Source organism: Dendrobates tinctorius, unplaced genomic scaffold, assembly GCF_039654945.1.
Source record: "Dendrobates tinctorius isolate UK_male_01 unplaced genomic scaffold, ASM3965494v1 ptg000104l, whole genome shotgun sequence".
NCBI lineage: Eukaryota > Metazoa > Chordata > Amphibia > Anura > Dendrobatidae > Dendrobates > Dendrobates tinctorius.
This window is the reverse complement of record NW_027361772.1, coordinates 1737492-1753817: the sequence shown is the minus strand read 5'-3', so window position 1 is coordinate 1753817 and position 16326 is coordinate 1737492.

Sequence of the window (16326 nt, the reverse complement as noted above, 5' to 3'; positions counted from 1 at the left end):
GAAGATCCAACAACCACTTTCAAGAATCCTTCCTTTACACAGGCACAATGAACACTGATTGACAGAGATGAGCGAATAAATTCGCAAGACCCTAGCCAAATCAGTAGCCTTGAAGAAATGTGAACCACCTACTACCTTCCAGAATCTTAAGGCCCCGTCACACACAGTCATCTCGCTGTGTGTGACGGGGGTGTGTGATGTGTGTGATGGGGATCAGCGATCGGACCTCCCGCCGGGTATCGCTGATTGTGTTCGATCGGCCTGGTCCATTTTTTGATCACTGGTCTTCCACTGGCCAGCAGCAGCGGAAGCCAACGATTAGCGAGGCTCCCAGCGCTCTAAGCAGGTGTTGGGAGCTGGTCTGTAAGGTAAATATCGGGTTACTAAGCGGCGCGCGTCACTTAGTTACCCGATGTGTACCTTAAAAACCTGCGTGCTGGCAGCTCCCAGCGCGAGCAAGCAGGTTTCTAAGGTACACATCGGGTAACTAAGTGACGCGCGCCGCTTAGTAACCCGATATTTACCTTAGATACCAGCGTCCTCGCTGGTGCAGATCGCTGGTGAAGCTGCCTGTTTGACAGCTCACCAGCGATCATGTAGTAATGCACCAGCGATCCTGACAAAGTCGTATCGTTGTCGGGATCGCTGGTGCATCTTTATGTGTGACTGGGCCTTAAGGCACCGTTTTCGGATTTGTAGGTCTGGCATGATATCATTATTGCGGTGTGACACATGCATAAGTTTTGTCAATTTATTCACTCATCTCTACTGATGAAATAGGAAGTCAATTGGTTGCCATTTTTATGTCCACTATGGTGTAGTGACCACTGTGTCCGCTAGGGGGCGCTGTGTGGGTGTCCCAGGACGTACGGATAGCCATGTCCAGAGTGGTAACAGGAGCAGGGTCCTAAATGACCTTTATGTATCCCAAGGTGGGTGGCCTTGGGATGAAGGCTTGATTATGTGCTGATCAGCAGAGTTGATCTTTCGTTCCAATGTGTTAGGGAGAAGCCTTCAGGTGATTGATGAGACGGGTGGGATCAATCACCTACAAACCCACCTAGGGGCGGGTGTCTAAAACGCCATAGTAAAGTATGTGAATGAGTGGTTGAAGGACCTTTGATGAGGTCAGAGCCATGTGATTCCGTGGGTGTGGCTACGGACCATATAAGGTGGCCAGGGTAGATCACAGGAGTGAATGCTTGGACCCGGTTGGTCCGTATGGAAGGTCTCATCTTGATGACGTAGGGCCGACTGAGGAAGATGGGTCTGCCTTCCTGAGTGCACGTGGAGACGTGTGTCTGATAGTTCCCTGGAGGGAATGAACGTCTGCACTGAGAGCAGCCATGAGGTAACCCTGACAGGGGATATAACTGTGAGGCTAGAGAGCCTGCGTACCAGACATAGCAAAGCCTGTGTGACCACAGGATTAACAGAGGGGAGCTCTGTCATGGACGATATGCTTTTTGGATATGAACTTTCTGTTGCTGTTCATGGTTTATGATGCATAATAAACTGAATGGACTGAGTTTATGTTGAGAAATCTGTGCCAGACCTGATTTATCGGCTACCTAGCGGGTATCCCCTACCTTAATAACAAGCGCTACCTTACAATTGGTGGAGAATGCAAAGGGCAGTGTTGTAGCCTTGTTGCTAGGGGAAACGGACGAGGACTGCAAAACTTGGTTGCTAAGGGCAACGGTTCCAACAGCACATGTTCCAGTGCTGGCAACGCTGAGCCAGGGGGGCTGATGGTCTTGAAAGCCGTGTGATATACTGACCGGGGTCAGTGGAAGAGATTTATAGGACACCTCTGCGGTAGAGGGGTCCGAGAACCTGCATGGCCGGCAGGTGACGGTCGTGAAAGCCGTGTAATCTGCTGACCAGGGTCAGAGAAAGATACTGTGGATTGCTATAGGGTGCCTCTGTGGATAAGAGGTACCCGAGAACCTGTGTGGCCGACACAGGTAACGGACAGGTGTCCGTATTGCACTGACCAGGGTCAGTGAGAAAGACTGTGTACCTGGAGGGTTCAGTGTGCAAGGTCCTGGAGGGTCAGTGTTGGGATGTTCTAGGAGAAGAATTGGATCCCTGGAGCATGTGCTGTGACCTTGGACCTGGTGAGTCGTGAGTGTTGGACAGTCTCAGGCGGAGACGGATGTCCTGAAGAGCACCCGCTGAGCCCCTGGACCTGGTGAGTGCCGGTGTGTTGGGAAACCCTGGGAGGAGGGTCGGCTCCCTGAATAGCACCCAGTGCGCCCTGTGTGTTGGACGGTCTCAGGAGGAGACGGACGTCCTGAATAGCACACAGCCAGGACACGTGTTGTGTGTTTTTTTTTTTTTCTCCCTCTCAAGTCAGCTTGTGGTGGCTCAGTGGGGTCAAGAAGGTGACAAGCGGCTTGCTGTAACTCGGCGGAGTTACGAAGGTGACAAGCGGCTTGCTGTAACTCGGCGGGGTTACGAAAGTGACACCAGCAGCTGTGTGTGAGCGGCAGCCGGAGGTGACAGAGATCGGTGACAGCAGGAGCTGTGGTGGTGTGCCAGCAAGAACTTGTGTGGTATCGTACTTAAAGGGTCACTACGGGCCCAAGAGACAAACTGTTCTGTGTGAACTGTGGTCTAAGGAGACCTGTAGAAAGGACATGGGGAAATCCTGAAAGGTGGCGGTGACCCAAATCGGGGTGGTAACCCAAAAAGGGGTGGAGTCCCAGAGGGTGTTAAATATTAATAATCCGTTAATTTCTTATAAGACTCAGTTCTGTAGAATGCTTTAGCTTACATGACATAGGCTATTTTTAAGCTTGGCTCATGGTAGAAAGACAGCTCCATATATGTAGAGACCACGTGCTTTAGGAGACGTATATAATTCATGGCTAACTGTAGAGGTCGCTCTTCTTCCCTCACCATCATGAGAGACAGACACGAAGATGTCGCCTGTGTTGGGCCATGACACGACATAACAGCTGGTATATTACTTGACGGCGATGTGAGAAGCCGAACTGAGACACAGCAGCCATTTGCTATTCAGGATCTCGGAGAGAAGAAGAATACATGTTGCTTTTGCCATGTGGGATCTCAGAGAATGAAGATGGAAAGCTTTTGCTATGAACAATGGACAATATCTCACCTCTTTTTATTCACCTGAATTATTTTGTAATAACCTTTCTTTGATGGAAGAAATCAAATAAACCACTATATTTTTATCTGGTAACTAGTCCTGAGTATTTTACAGGATATGCATTATTTTACATTGGAGAGCCAGCCAGATCTGAATTTTTGTACTTTTTTGCGGATTTCCCTCAACTTGCCCACACGGGGGATTGGACTTTGCTAACGTCAAATCATATGTGCAAGTTATCGGGAATTCCACTACTTACAAGAATCACATAGAACCTAGAAGTAAGAAGTACCAGATAGATTGAGAAGTACTACAAGTGCCAAAAGTACCAGACCTAAGCCAGACGTGTGAAGACAGGAACCCAGCGTTGTCCATCAAAGGAGCTGAGACATTTCAAGGTAAGATAAAATGGATGTCATTAATTGTCTTGCTAAGCAGAGTAAATTGAAATTTAAGTCTGTAGACAATTCTAATTCAGAAGTTTTATGGTTAAGTTTATATGCCGAGTGTGAACTCGAGAATCAGAGGTTAGATTCTAAGTTTTTCAATAGAGAAAGAGAGAGATTAAAAAATATTCTACAGATGGTAGATATATTTCATAGATCTGTGTCAGAGAAATCTAAAAATGATTGTGTAGAGGATAGTGATATTCCCGAGATTCACTGTAATGTGGAGAAACAGTTACAAGTAGTAGCAGCTATTGAAGGTGACCTTGCAGACGTGGAACAAGATGGAGAAGTAGGAGGAGACTTCAGAACTGACGTAGAGGACGTACAAGGGAAAGACGTACCACTAAAAATAGAAGACTCACAGGCCCAAATCCGAAGTAGCGTGAGGAAGGATTTGATAAAGATATGCCAAATAATTCCTGCTTATGACAACAAAATAGATGTTTATAGAAACTCTGAGATCTTTGAAAGTTGTACTGATAACTTTGATTTATCTAACGAGGAGAAGAATCAGTTGTTCAAAATGTGGATCCCTGTAAATTTTGCTAGGAGATTGTCTTTAAAGTTATCTGGTGAGACACATGAGAATTTAACTGATAAGGACAGATTAAAAATTCTCATTTTTTGTTCATCAAATGAAAATCATCCAGATATTGATATTCTTCAAAAATTAAGGATTGGTCGGAAGGAATGTATTTTTACGTTCATGTCCATATATGAACGTTTGTATAGAATGCTGAGTGAGAATGTCAAAACACCGTCCCTCATAAGGAGTTTTGTAAGCAAATTTTGGTTTCTAAATCCTGCATCTCGTGTTATTGCGTCACAAAAAGATTCTTTGTTTGAATGTGCGCAATCCCTTGATTTCGCCAGAAAACACGAGAATCGTGAGAGGAAAGTAAATTGTGCTAATTTTGTAAAGACAGGCAGAGTAAAATCTTATCAGAAGCCGGTATTAGCAAAACCTTCTAAAATGAGTTTTCCCCAAAATCAAATCTACGAAGAAAGAAAAAGAAAATCACATGTTTGTTATAAGCCATATGGAATGATGCAAAAGAACACCGAAAAGACACAAATTGAATTAAGAAAAATGATGAGTTCTGATTTTCTTTCTGTAACAAAGATGGCCGAATTTAACAGACAGAAACAGGTGGTGAGTGACATCATGGCCTGTAAACTGAATACTCTGCTCCAAGAATCTATCAGCTTTAAAATGGCAAGAACCTTTCAGGATATTTTTTGCAGAGAAATAAGTATGGGTGTAGGAATTGGCTAGAAAAAGTAATATATATTGTGTAACAGTGTTATACAATTAGTGAGTTATATGTAATTATTTTATAGAGTATAATCCTGTAGTTTTATGGTTTGTGGATATATACATAGTCATACAGTATATATATAGAGTGTTTGTAGAAGTAGAAATAGTAGAACTGTATTTTTTAATGAAAATTAAAATCTACATCAGTAATAATATTTAGAATTATATGATATTAACTTTATTTTTTATGTTTCCTTAGAATTTTCATTTCAAAGCAGGACTTAATCGAGAAAAATTCTCTTCCAAGGATTTATGCCTTTATTTACACAGGATGTTGCAATAATTGCATGATTTTATATATCTAACCCTTAAAAGGAAATAACCAATTGCTTTTTAAAATGTTCTGGGTGTGTGCTTTTTTACTGCATGGTTTGAATGACAACCACAGAAGGGGAATTTGAACCTTGTTCTAATAATACAAGTATACCAGTATACTATGTCCCTGTTCCTTAGGAAAAGAATTTTAAAGGGGGTCTCAACTTTTGCAAAGCAATGGAATTTTTTTTCCAGGCCTAAATGTCAAGTATAGCTATACATATATATTTATGTCATGTGTATTTGGGGAATATTCAAAGAAATATTAAGAGACTAAATTGAAATAGTTTACAATGCATTGATAATTAGGATAATTTGGGTTAAAATACGTGTATTAAACTTAATATGTGACACAGTCTGAGTGACAGTGACTGAGTGTATGAGCAGCTGCTGAGCGAGTAATGTGATACGTTTGTGAGACCTCAGGATCCTGAATGCATGAGAGAAAGAAAAAAAAAAAAAACCCCAAAAGCTTTTATCTTTAGGAGGAAATATGCAGATCAGTTAAATTATTAGAATATTAGGATATATAATGAAATATTATCTATACAACATATATTTCTATATTTCTATAGTAATTATTTCTTGATTTAGTTAATTGTGGATAAGTGCAATCGCACAACAAAATAGAAAATAGTTTAGGAAGAGAATCTATTCTTTCCTTATCAGCTTTAGCTCTTTTAAACAGGCACCAGCACAGAGCCTGGTATTCACCAGCTGCATCTGGGAATAGTGGACCTTCCTTCTCTGTCCAAGTGTGTTAATCTTAAACTACATTTAAATTAATTTTTCCAAAGGATAATTTTATGATATTCAAATTAATTTTGATGGTTACACATCTTCAGACAAATAATGGTATAAGCAAGTATAAATTCACATAATTTATACATTAATTATTTTTAATTTTGGTTTTGATAAATGAATTATTTCATGAAACAATATTTTTTGGTATTAAGGGGGAAATATGTTTTTTATCCTGACTACATAATCACATTTGATTAATACCTCTTCTTCACACATTTTAATAGGAAAAAATATTAATAAGGTACAATGGTATAAGTATTGGGTATAATAACAAGTATTATAAAGAGTCATTTCTTTACACTAAGAGGAATTACATGCAAAGTTGCATGATTTGAATATTTTGATAACACAAGTTTATGACAATTATGAAATATTCCAGATCATGGAAATATTAAGGGTATATGTTACTGAAGACATAACTACTCTGCATCAACATAAAGGCCTTATTCTTATTTTTATTTTTATTCTTATTTTTCATTATTTTTAATTCTTTCACCAATATTTAGTAAAGTAATATCTACTGAGAATATTGCTTCATTAAATATAGCAATTATATGGTTCTATTACTAAGGAAAATGTTTAACTTCTGAGTTATATGCAACAATTCTTTTATTCATTCATTCGCTCACTCATATATTCTTATTTTGGTTCATGGCTATACATTCCTACATATTATTAGTATAATAAATATATTCCTTATTAATAAAGATGAAAACACTGGTTACATAAAACACAGTGACACCTATGGGTTGAAAAAGGTAATTACACCTATGACATAAAAATGTTCTATCACATGAAAAAAAATGGATAATAATGTATTATCACTTATTATTGGTTTATTATTTCAAATATTGAAATCCATATACAGTACAAATTCTGATAATAATTATATGGATATTACTGATTGCTATGGTACGCTGTGATATTATGGGATAGGGAAATTACCAGATTTGGTATAGAATAGGGAATGAAGACTTCAAGCAAGATACTGAAATTATGTTAATAAAGACTTTTCACATTTCTAAACTTCATTGATTTTTATCAGTTGCAAGAAGAAGAATGCCGCGATCCAGAAATCCCAGAAGGTAACAAAGCTATGATTACTGAGTAATAGACTGTGTTAATTACAAATGCAGTATCCACCACTGACAGTCACAAGTGCAGTATCCACCACTGACAGTCACAAGTGCAGTATCCACCACCGACAGTCACAATTAAAGTGTCTAACCTGACAACCAGAGGACGATGATCCTATGATGCTGAGATGAACGGTGTTATCACGTTCTTATCAAGTTCCAGAGGTTTTCAATCACCTGAAAAGCTTCGATGAAAGCTGGTGAACAATGAAGGTAATTATCAGGAAGCTACAACCCTGACATATGTCCTGTGCATTAGGACAAGGACTGGTTATGGTGCTATGTTTAGCAAGGAAGAGTCATTTTAACCCTTGCTTTGCTGACCAAAGACGTCACACCTGTTCAAAGACCAGTACCGATGGAGGATTCCAGAATATCCAAGGCGAGCCAATGTAAGCCCAGGTTTTTAAAGATGACACTGCACAGATATTAAAGCTGCATTTCATCTATAGACTTTGTTTCTTATCAACATTTGAATTTATGGACTTTGATTTGATACACAACACATCTATATGCTATAAGAAAACTGTATTTTTAAAAGAACCAAGAAGAAGACAGAAGACATCAAAATGAAGACCAGATGACATCAGATGATGATGACTGGACCTGAGATGCTTCAATTTAGACTTAGGGAAGTATAATTATACATATTTTATATGAATATTGTTCACGGCTTACCATAACATGAATTCACATCAATTAGGTCATTGAGTACTTATAACGGTAATCTAATATTATTATTATTATTATTATTATTATTATTATTGATATTAAATTATTTTGTCAAAGAAGAAGAAAAGAAGAAAAAAGATCGTTATATTTGAGGGTTCCAATTAATGTCTGTCTCCCTCAAAAGGGGGAATTGTTAAATATTAATAATCCGTTAATTTCTTATAAGACTCAGTTCTGTAGAATGCTTTAGCTTACATGACATAGGCTATTTTTAAGCTTGGCTCATGGTAGAAAGACAGCTCCATATATGTAGAGACCACGTGCTTTAGGAGACGTATATAATTCATGGCTAACTGTAGAGGTCGCTCTTCTTCCCTCACCATCATGAGAGACAGACACGAAGATGTCGCCTGTGTTGGGCCATGACACGACATAACAGCTGGTATATTACTTGACGGCGATGTGAGAAGCCGAACTGAGACACAGCAGCCATTTGCTATTCAGGATCTCGGAGAGAAGAAGAATACATGTTGCTTTTGCCATGTGGGATCTCAGAGAATGAAGATGGAAAGCTTTTGCTATGAACAATGGACAATATCTCACCTCTTTTTATTCACCTGAATTATTTTGTAATAACCTTTCTTTGATGGAAGAAATCAAATAAACCACTATATTTTTATCTGGTAACTAGTCCTGAGTATTTTACAGGATATGCATTATTTTACAGAGGGGGCGGTGACCCAAATCAGGGTGGTAACCCAAAAAGGGGTGGAGTCCCATAGTGGGCAGTGACCCAAATCGGGGTGGTCCAGAAAAGGGACGAGTTTCTAGAAGGGGCAGCACTGGGTACCTCAATGAACATGTCTGGGGAACCGCAGTGTTCGTGTATGACTTTTCCAGAATGTGGGACATTCTTTCCAGATAACGATGGGCCGCAGGTGTGTACCGTGATGTTGCACCAAGAAGGAGTCTCTGGACGGTTGGACTCAAAGAGTCAGGTGATTCTGACAGGAACGCCTCTCATTTTCTGTCTGAGCGAGAAAATGGTCCAGGTTCGCTGTAAACATGGGGTCACTGTGAACTATGCGGTAGACAGAGTAATGTTTGAGGGGTCCGGAGGCATTGAGTGCCAAGGTGGCGGTATACCACCAGACTTAGTGTATGCCTTTGAGAGGGGTCGGGACTTTGTTTTGTTTGATGACGTATGCAGAGGCATGGAGACGTTTCTAATGTTGGGCTAGCAGACATTGAGACGGTGACGCCTCCTAAAGTGGACAGGTCTGATGTAGAAGTGACTGGAAGAAGGGGTACATCTGCCCAACTTACGGACCTGACGTCTCGTGACATGACGGATGGTGGGCTGGGAGATGAGACGACTGGAGCAGACACACGGTCAGAGGGTAACTGGAGGGTTCACTCGGATGATCGGGGTGACTCAGTCTCTGGGGGGGTGACTGTGGCTCTGAGAGATAAAGGGAGCACAGACTAGAAGAGCTAGAGAAGGAAGTCTCCGAGCTCAAAGATCACCTGGCATCGTGGTAAGGTCTGAATAAGTCCCTCAGAGAAGAGGTAGGAGTACTCACAGAAACTGTAAGAGGTCTTCTGCGGGAGAAGAAGTGGGACGAAGGCTTACAGCGGCCAGGCCCGAGTGAGGAACAGAGAGAAGACAAGAATAAACTGAAAAGTATGGAAGCAGAGTTGATTAGTTTGCAGATGGAGCTTGCTACTGCAGAGCGTGCTAAAAGGCAAGCGCAGCAGGAAAGAGATGAACTGGCTGATGTAATTGCCAACAACAGTGGTAAAGGTGCTCTGGCTTTGGAAGAAGAGGCGTTTAGAGTCTCGCATTGCACAACTTGAAGGAGAATTGGAGGAAGAACAAGGCAACGTTGAATTAGCCAATGACAGGCTGAGAAAGGCCACACTTGAAGTTGACCAGATGAATGCTGATCTGAATGCAGAACGTAGTAATGCTCAGAAGAACGAGAATGCCCGTCAGCAATTAGATCGCCAGAAAGAAACCACTGGAGCCATAGGCGGAGGAGGACATGACTTGGGGATGGGTGGACCTTTACTCCTGCAGCTTTTTGGTATAGTGTAGATTTTAAGCTAGAGTGATGTTGCTTTCAGAGTAAGAAGCACAGTATGTCTGTGCCTGGTGAGTTACTGTGAGGAGGGTGGGGCTTATATAGAGCAGGAAATCTGTGTCTCTTCCCTCTTTCTTGGACAGGATGAACAGGAGGAAGCATGTCTGCAGTTTCAGGGAGTATAATACTGGGCTTATCACCTCACACGGCAGATGATAGGAGCACATTCACCTTAGACATCATTTACTAGTGTAGTATCAGCACCAACATTATGTATGGGACCAATATTACCTCAGCGATTCATGTAGCTGCCATGTCCCTCATGTGCATGCTGCTTTTTTCCTCACAGACTGTGAGATAACTTCTGGGTGACCTCCCTGCAGACATGTTTGATATACTACTCTGCACTCACCTCAGACATTGTGTAGTGTGTACTAGTGTAGTATCCGCTCCTACATCTTATCTGGGATCAAGATTACCTCAGTAATTCATGTAGCCGCCATGTTCCCTCACTTATTGCAGAGGCAGCTTTTGTGTGACCTCCCTGCAGATATTTCTGATATACCACATTACTGCTGTATTATACAGAGTCTTCATGAGTTCTGGGTTTATGTATGATAGGACAGGGCAGGGACGCATACAGTGTCTGCCATTACTATGGTGGAGCTGGGCAGTCACAGGTATTAGAGACACTGGTGAGAGAGGAGCAGTCGGGGGATGGTATATGTATGATGATGAGAGGAGCAGTCGGGGGATGGTATATGTATGATGATGAGAGGCTGCACTTCATGTCAGTGCACTGTATACTGACCCTGCTGTGTGCTGATTACCCCCCTTCCCAGTTATGGAGTCTGATGAGCTGTATGTGACCTCATCTCTGTTACATACTGTGATGCTGGGTGTGCAGATCCTGTGTAACCAGGTTACTCACTATATGTGGTGTATGTGTAAAGGCTCTATTCCTGTGCTGTATACTTAACCTGTACCACAGGCCTGTATACATGATATCACTCCTCACTCTGCTATATACTGATCATGCTGTGTGAGGATTATCCCCTCATCCCAGTTATGGAGTCTGATGAGCTGTATGTGACCTCATCTCTGTTACATACTGTGATGCTGGGTGTGCAGATCCAGTGTAACCAGGTTACTCACTATATGTGGTGTATATGTAAAGGCTCTATTCCTGTGCTGTATACTTAACCTGTACCATAGGTCTGTATACATGATATCACTCCTCACTCTGCTATATACGGATCATGCTGGGTATAGACATCCTGTGTCTCCAGGTCATTTTCCTGGCTGTACATATAACCTGGACATGACTTCCAGCTTAGTGCTTGATTTCTGTAGCGATTGCTGCCTTTAGTCCTCCCCCTCATATATTGCATGATCAGAGTGTACCCACCAAGAGCTTATTTTATATTACCTAAGATGGTGGATGGAACAGGCCTGAATGGTTTATGTTTTATCATGTGTAAAATAAATAATCGGTGAGTGACTCGGCACATTTGAGTGTGCACTAATAACTCAGCACATGGCAGGCAGTGAGTGGGCACTCCTAGTGTGAGGCTGCACATTGCTCTGGAGGACACCTCATGGGCCCAGTTTTCAGCCTGTCTCCTGTCTATTGTAATTGTATGTAGTAGAGTGACTGGCTGGGATACAGAACTTGCAGTTTTCTGCACACACACACCTATGACTGCAGGCTGCTTATATTAGACCTACATGTTTCTTAGGCCTCTTTCACACATCAGGTTTTCGCCGTCAGGCGCGATCCGGCGCTTTTGACAGAAACCGGATCCGGCGAAATGCAATGCCGGATCCGGTTTCCCCCCCATTGACTTGCATTTGCGCCGGATCGCGCCGGATGGCCATGCGTTTCATCCGGTTATCGCCGGATCCGGCAATGTGTCGCAATGTGTCGCGATCCGGCGTCTGGAAAAAACGTCTACTGTAACGTTTTTTGTCTCCGGCGAAAAAGCCGGACACGCCGGATCCGGCGCGTCCGGCTTTTTCACACAATGAAAGCCTATGAGCGCCGCAATGCGCCGGATCCGGCGAAAGCCTGATCCGGCGGCCGGATCCGGTTTTTTGGTCTGAGCATGCTCAGTAGCTCTGCCCACAAGACATATATAAAAGCAAGACAGTGGGACCCACAGCCACACCCAACATGCCACCCAAGACAGCAACCAGGCGCAGGAGAAGGCAGGAGACCACTGCAGCACCATCCGCACCACCACCACCCCAAATGGAGCAGCAAATAGAACATGCTGAGGAGGGGAGGCCAGCAGCAGAGGAGAGACGGTAATTATCAAATAACCCATTCCTCCAAACTAGGGCTATTGAATATCAAGATATTCATTGGCCCTTTGTTTCTCTTTATTCAACAGCCGCCCAATAGATGCAGCAGCAATGGCAGCAGCTTCAACACCACCCACAGGCATGGAGTATGGCCACCAGGAAGACAGCACATCATCTTCTGGGAGCCCTCCCTCGCATCGTCAGCGTTTGACGGTAAGTTTTTATTTCCAAAATCCATCTTCTCTGTAATATATGTCTATTCATTGCCTTTTATTTCAAAACAGGAATCACAAGATGAAGAGGAGCTCCCAGAAGAAGAAGGAAGGGGTGGACAGACACCTGGAGTGGGCTCACAATTGGTAAGTTTTTTGCATCAAACGCAGAAACACAACATCACACTACACACAACACATAGAAAACAATGTTCTGCAGACCACACACAGCAAACAAATGCCTACATCCAAAGACATAACTTTTTTTGTTTTCTTCTCTAGTCTTCCCAATCTGGTGCTTGGCCAAGAGGTGCTCGCAGTGCCTCCCAGGGTCGTCGGCGACAGCAACGCGGCGGTCACCAGCGTGTAAGTATAAATATTTTTGCTTTGTTTTTTTGCACTTTTTATTTCATTTCTTTTGTGGAGGCTAATTATGTTTTTTTTGTCTTTTTCTTTAACAGCCTTCACAGCGTGCTCCCGACTCTGACGTTGAGGATGGAGGGATTGATATGGACCGCCTCATCGATCTTGTCAGAGAAAGGGAGCCGCTCTGGAATATGGCTGACCGCCGCCACGCTGACCTGATCGTTACCCGACGACTCTGGGAGGAAATCTGTTCGCTCCTTGTGGGCCGCTGGGAGGACCTCGATGTTCGGGCCCAGATTACAGAGCGTAAGTATATACAGTACCGGTTGCTTGATGTAAACCAGTGTTTCCCGAACTCCAGTCCTCGTGGTCCCCACGGATCATGTGTTCAGGATTTCTATTTACTATGGAAATCCTGAAAACATGACCCCTGGGGACCATGAGGACTGGAGTTTGGGAAACACTGATGTTGTATACTAACCACTCCTTTCTCGTTTCAGGGAACAGAATTGTGAATCGGTGGCGGTCTGTGAGGGATCGTTTCAAGAAGGAGTTCAATAAAGAGATGCGGGCCCCGAGTGGATCTGGAGGACGCAGGAGCAAGTACAAGTACGCAGAAGCCCTGTCGTTCCTCCGTGAAACAATGCTCACCAGAAGGTAAATATTACACACCACATGTGAAAAAAAATGTTAGATGTAAATTTTTTTTTCAGCCAGGGCCATACCATGTCAGTATTTTAATTGTTTTTTTTTCTCTTTATTCCACAGCACGGTGAGCAGCACTCGGGAGCCTGCACGATTGGACCCTTCTGAGGCGATCCCTGAGGAGACCGGCACCGAGGGACACTTCGACCGCCCCGGTACATCTGCACCTTCCCAGCCTTCCCACACATTCGACCCATCTGTCCCATCCACCAGCACAGGAGCATCGTGGCCGCCTACATTACATGAAGCTGCTGGTGAGGAGATCGCTTTCCCTTTACCCCACCCTTCTGCCCCTGCCACCTCTAGTACACCTGCGGGTACTGGGCGGCAGCGGCAGAGGGGTCAGGAAAAGACTTATGCACCAGAGTTCTTGCATCTGAATGCATCTTTCCAGAACTGTCTAAAAGTCTTGTCAGAGCAAATCTCCGCAGGCTATCAGCAGATCAACTCCAGCATTCTGGAGGTGAAGACACTTCTGCAAACCATGCATTCAGAAGCAAGATCTTCGCCAAACCACACCTTTTTCAGGTATGTTGTGGAGCGCATGGAAACGCTCTCTCCTGCCCAGCAGATGCAGGTAATGCATTCATGCCACGCTGCTCTCCAGCAAGTTACCTCCCAACCTCCTCCTCCTCCTCCCACCACAGTAGTTCCTCCACCTGCACCCCCTCCAGCCACTTTCCATCCTCCCCCTCCTATTACATCTACACCCCCTCCAGCCACTTTCCATCCTCCCCCTCCTATTACATCTACACCCCCTCCAGCCACTTTCCATCCTCCCCCTCCTATTACATACCATCCACCTCCAGCCACTTTCCATCCTCCCCCTCCTATTACATACCATCCACCTCCCCAGCACCATCCACCTCCCCAGCACCAGCCACCTCCCCAGCACCAGCCACCTCCCCAGCACCAGCCACCTCCCCAGCACCAGCCACCTCCCCAGCACCAGCAACCTCACCAGTACCAGCAACCTCCACAGTACCTGCAAACTCCCCAGTACCAGCAACCTCCCCAGTACCAGACATCTCCCCACTTCCAGCAACCTGCCCCGTACCAGACATCTCCCCACTTCCAGCAACCTGCCCCGTACCAGACATCTCCCCACTTCCAGCAACCTGCCTCGTACCAGACATCTCCCCACTTCCAGCAACCTGCCCCGTACCAGACATCTCCCCACTTCCAGCAACCTGCCCCGTACCAAACTCCTTCCCCATACAACTTGCCATCAACATCATCTGCTCCTACAGTCCCTGCCCAACCCTCCACTCCACCACCCACCACCTCTTCTGCTTCCCACATGTCCACCCATTCTGTAGTTTTTTCCACACCTTCACCTCTAACTGTTCCTTCCCCACAACGATCCCAGTCCTCTCTCCACACTCCCAGTGTCGAAGTGTCCCGCAGCCCCTACAGCAGTATTTCCACCACACACTACACAGAATTATAATGTGTGTTTTTAAATAAAAATGACCAGTTTTATGGTTTCAGTTTTATAGTTTCAAATTTTTATTAAACATGTTTATTAAAATTTTAAAAAAGTTTACTAAAAAAAACATTTTTCAATAAAAGTTAAATTATTTTACACTGGTTGTCTGTCATTTCTTTCTGCGGCGAAAAAGGTTAAATACAGGGTATTTAAAAGGTGAAATGGTATTCAAAACTAGGTATATAACTGTGGGTAAATTTTAGCTTTTTGCCACAGTTGTGTTCCTGGTTGTGTTTGAAGCAAAGTATTTCACCTAAAAAGTTGTGTTTATTGTTGGTAATTTCCTAACAATGTACACAACTTTTGTTAAAAGGTGAAATACTTTGCATAAAACACAACCAGGTACACACCTGTGGCCTAAAGCTAAAAATAGAGACCATGACAAGATAGCCAACTTTGGTTGGCAAAGGTATATACTGTTGGTACAGAAGGTACACAAGTTTGGGGCACAAATCTTTCACACTCTGTCATCCTGCCAGTGTACTCTGCCTTGAGGTGACATAAAGTATAGTGCAAAATTGTCCCTCATTACTGAAACCGTCACAGAACTTCTAGTGGTAATGTCATGGTAATCTTGCAAGGTGGTTTCTTCAGAGGTGTCCTCAATGGAAATGGGTTCCTTGCAGATAACAAAATTGTGGAGTACCACGCACGCTTTGATCACCTCGTCCACAGTTTCTGTCTTGAGGTTGATCGCAGTCAATAGGACCCGCCATTTGGCTGTCAGAATACCAAAGGTACATTCAACCATTCTTTTTGCTCTTGTGAGGCGGTAATTAAAAATGCGTTTTGGTCTTGTCAATCCTCTGCTAGAGTACGGTTTCAAAAGGTGTTCTGACAGCTGGAAGGCTTCATCCCCTACACAGACAAATGGCATAGGTGGACCAGATGTTTGCGGCAGCGGTCTAGGTGGTGGGAACTGGAAGGTGTTTCCATACAGTTTACGCCCCATGGCAGACAGTTTGAAAACTTGAGAGTCATTGGAGCGGCCATAGGCCCCAATATCAACCGCAATAAATTTGTATTCCGCGTCAGCGATGGCCATGAGGACAATTGAAAAATATTTCTTGTAATTGAAATATTCCGATCCAGATCCAGCTGGCTTTACAATGCGGATATGTTTCCCGTCCACAGCGCCCAAGCAGTTTGGAAACTGACATATCTGTTGAAACTTGTCAGCAATTTCAATCCACCTCTCTGTTGTGGGCTCTGGTAAAAACTCTTCAGCTAAGGAGTCCCACAGTGCACGGCATGTGTACTTCACAATTCCAGATATGGTGGAAATCCCGAGTCTGTACTGGAAATGCAGTGACGAAAGTGATTCTCCAGTTGCAAGAAATCTGTGGGGAATTAA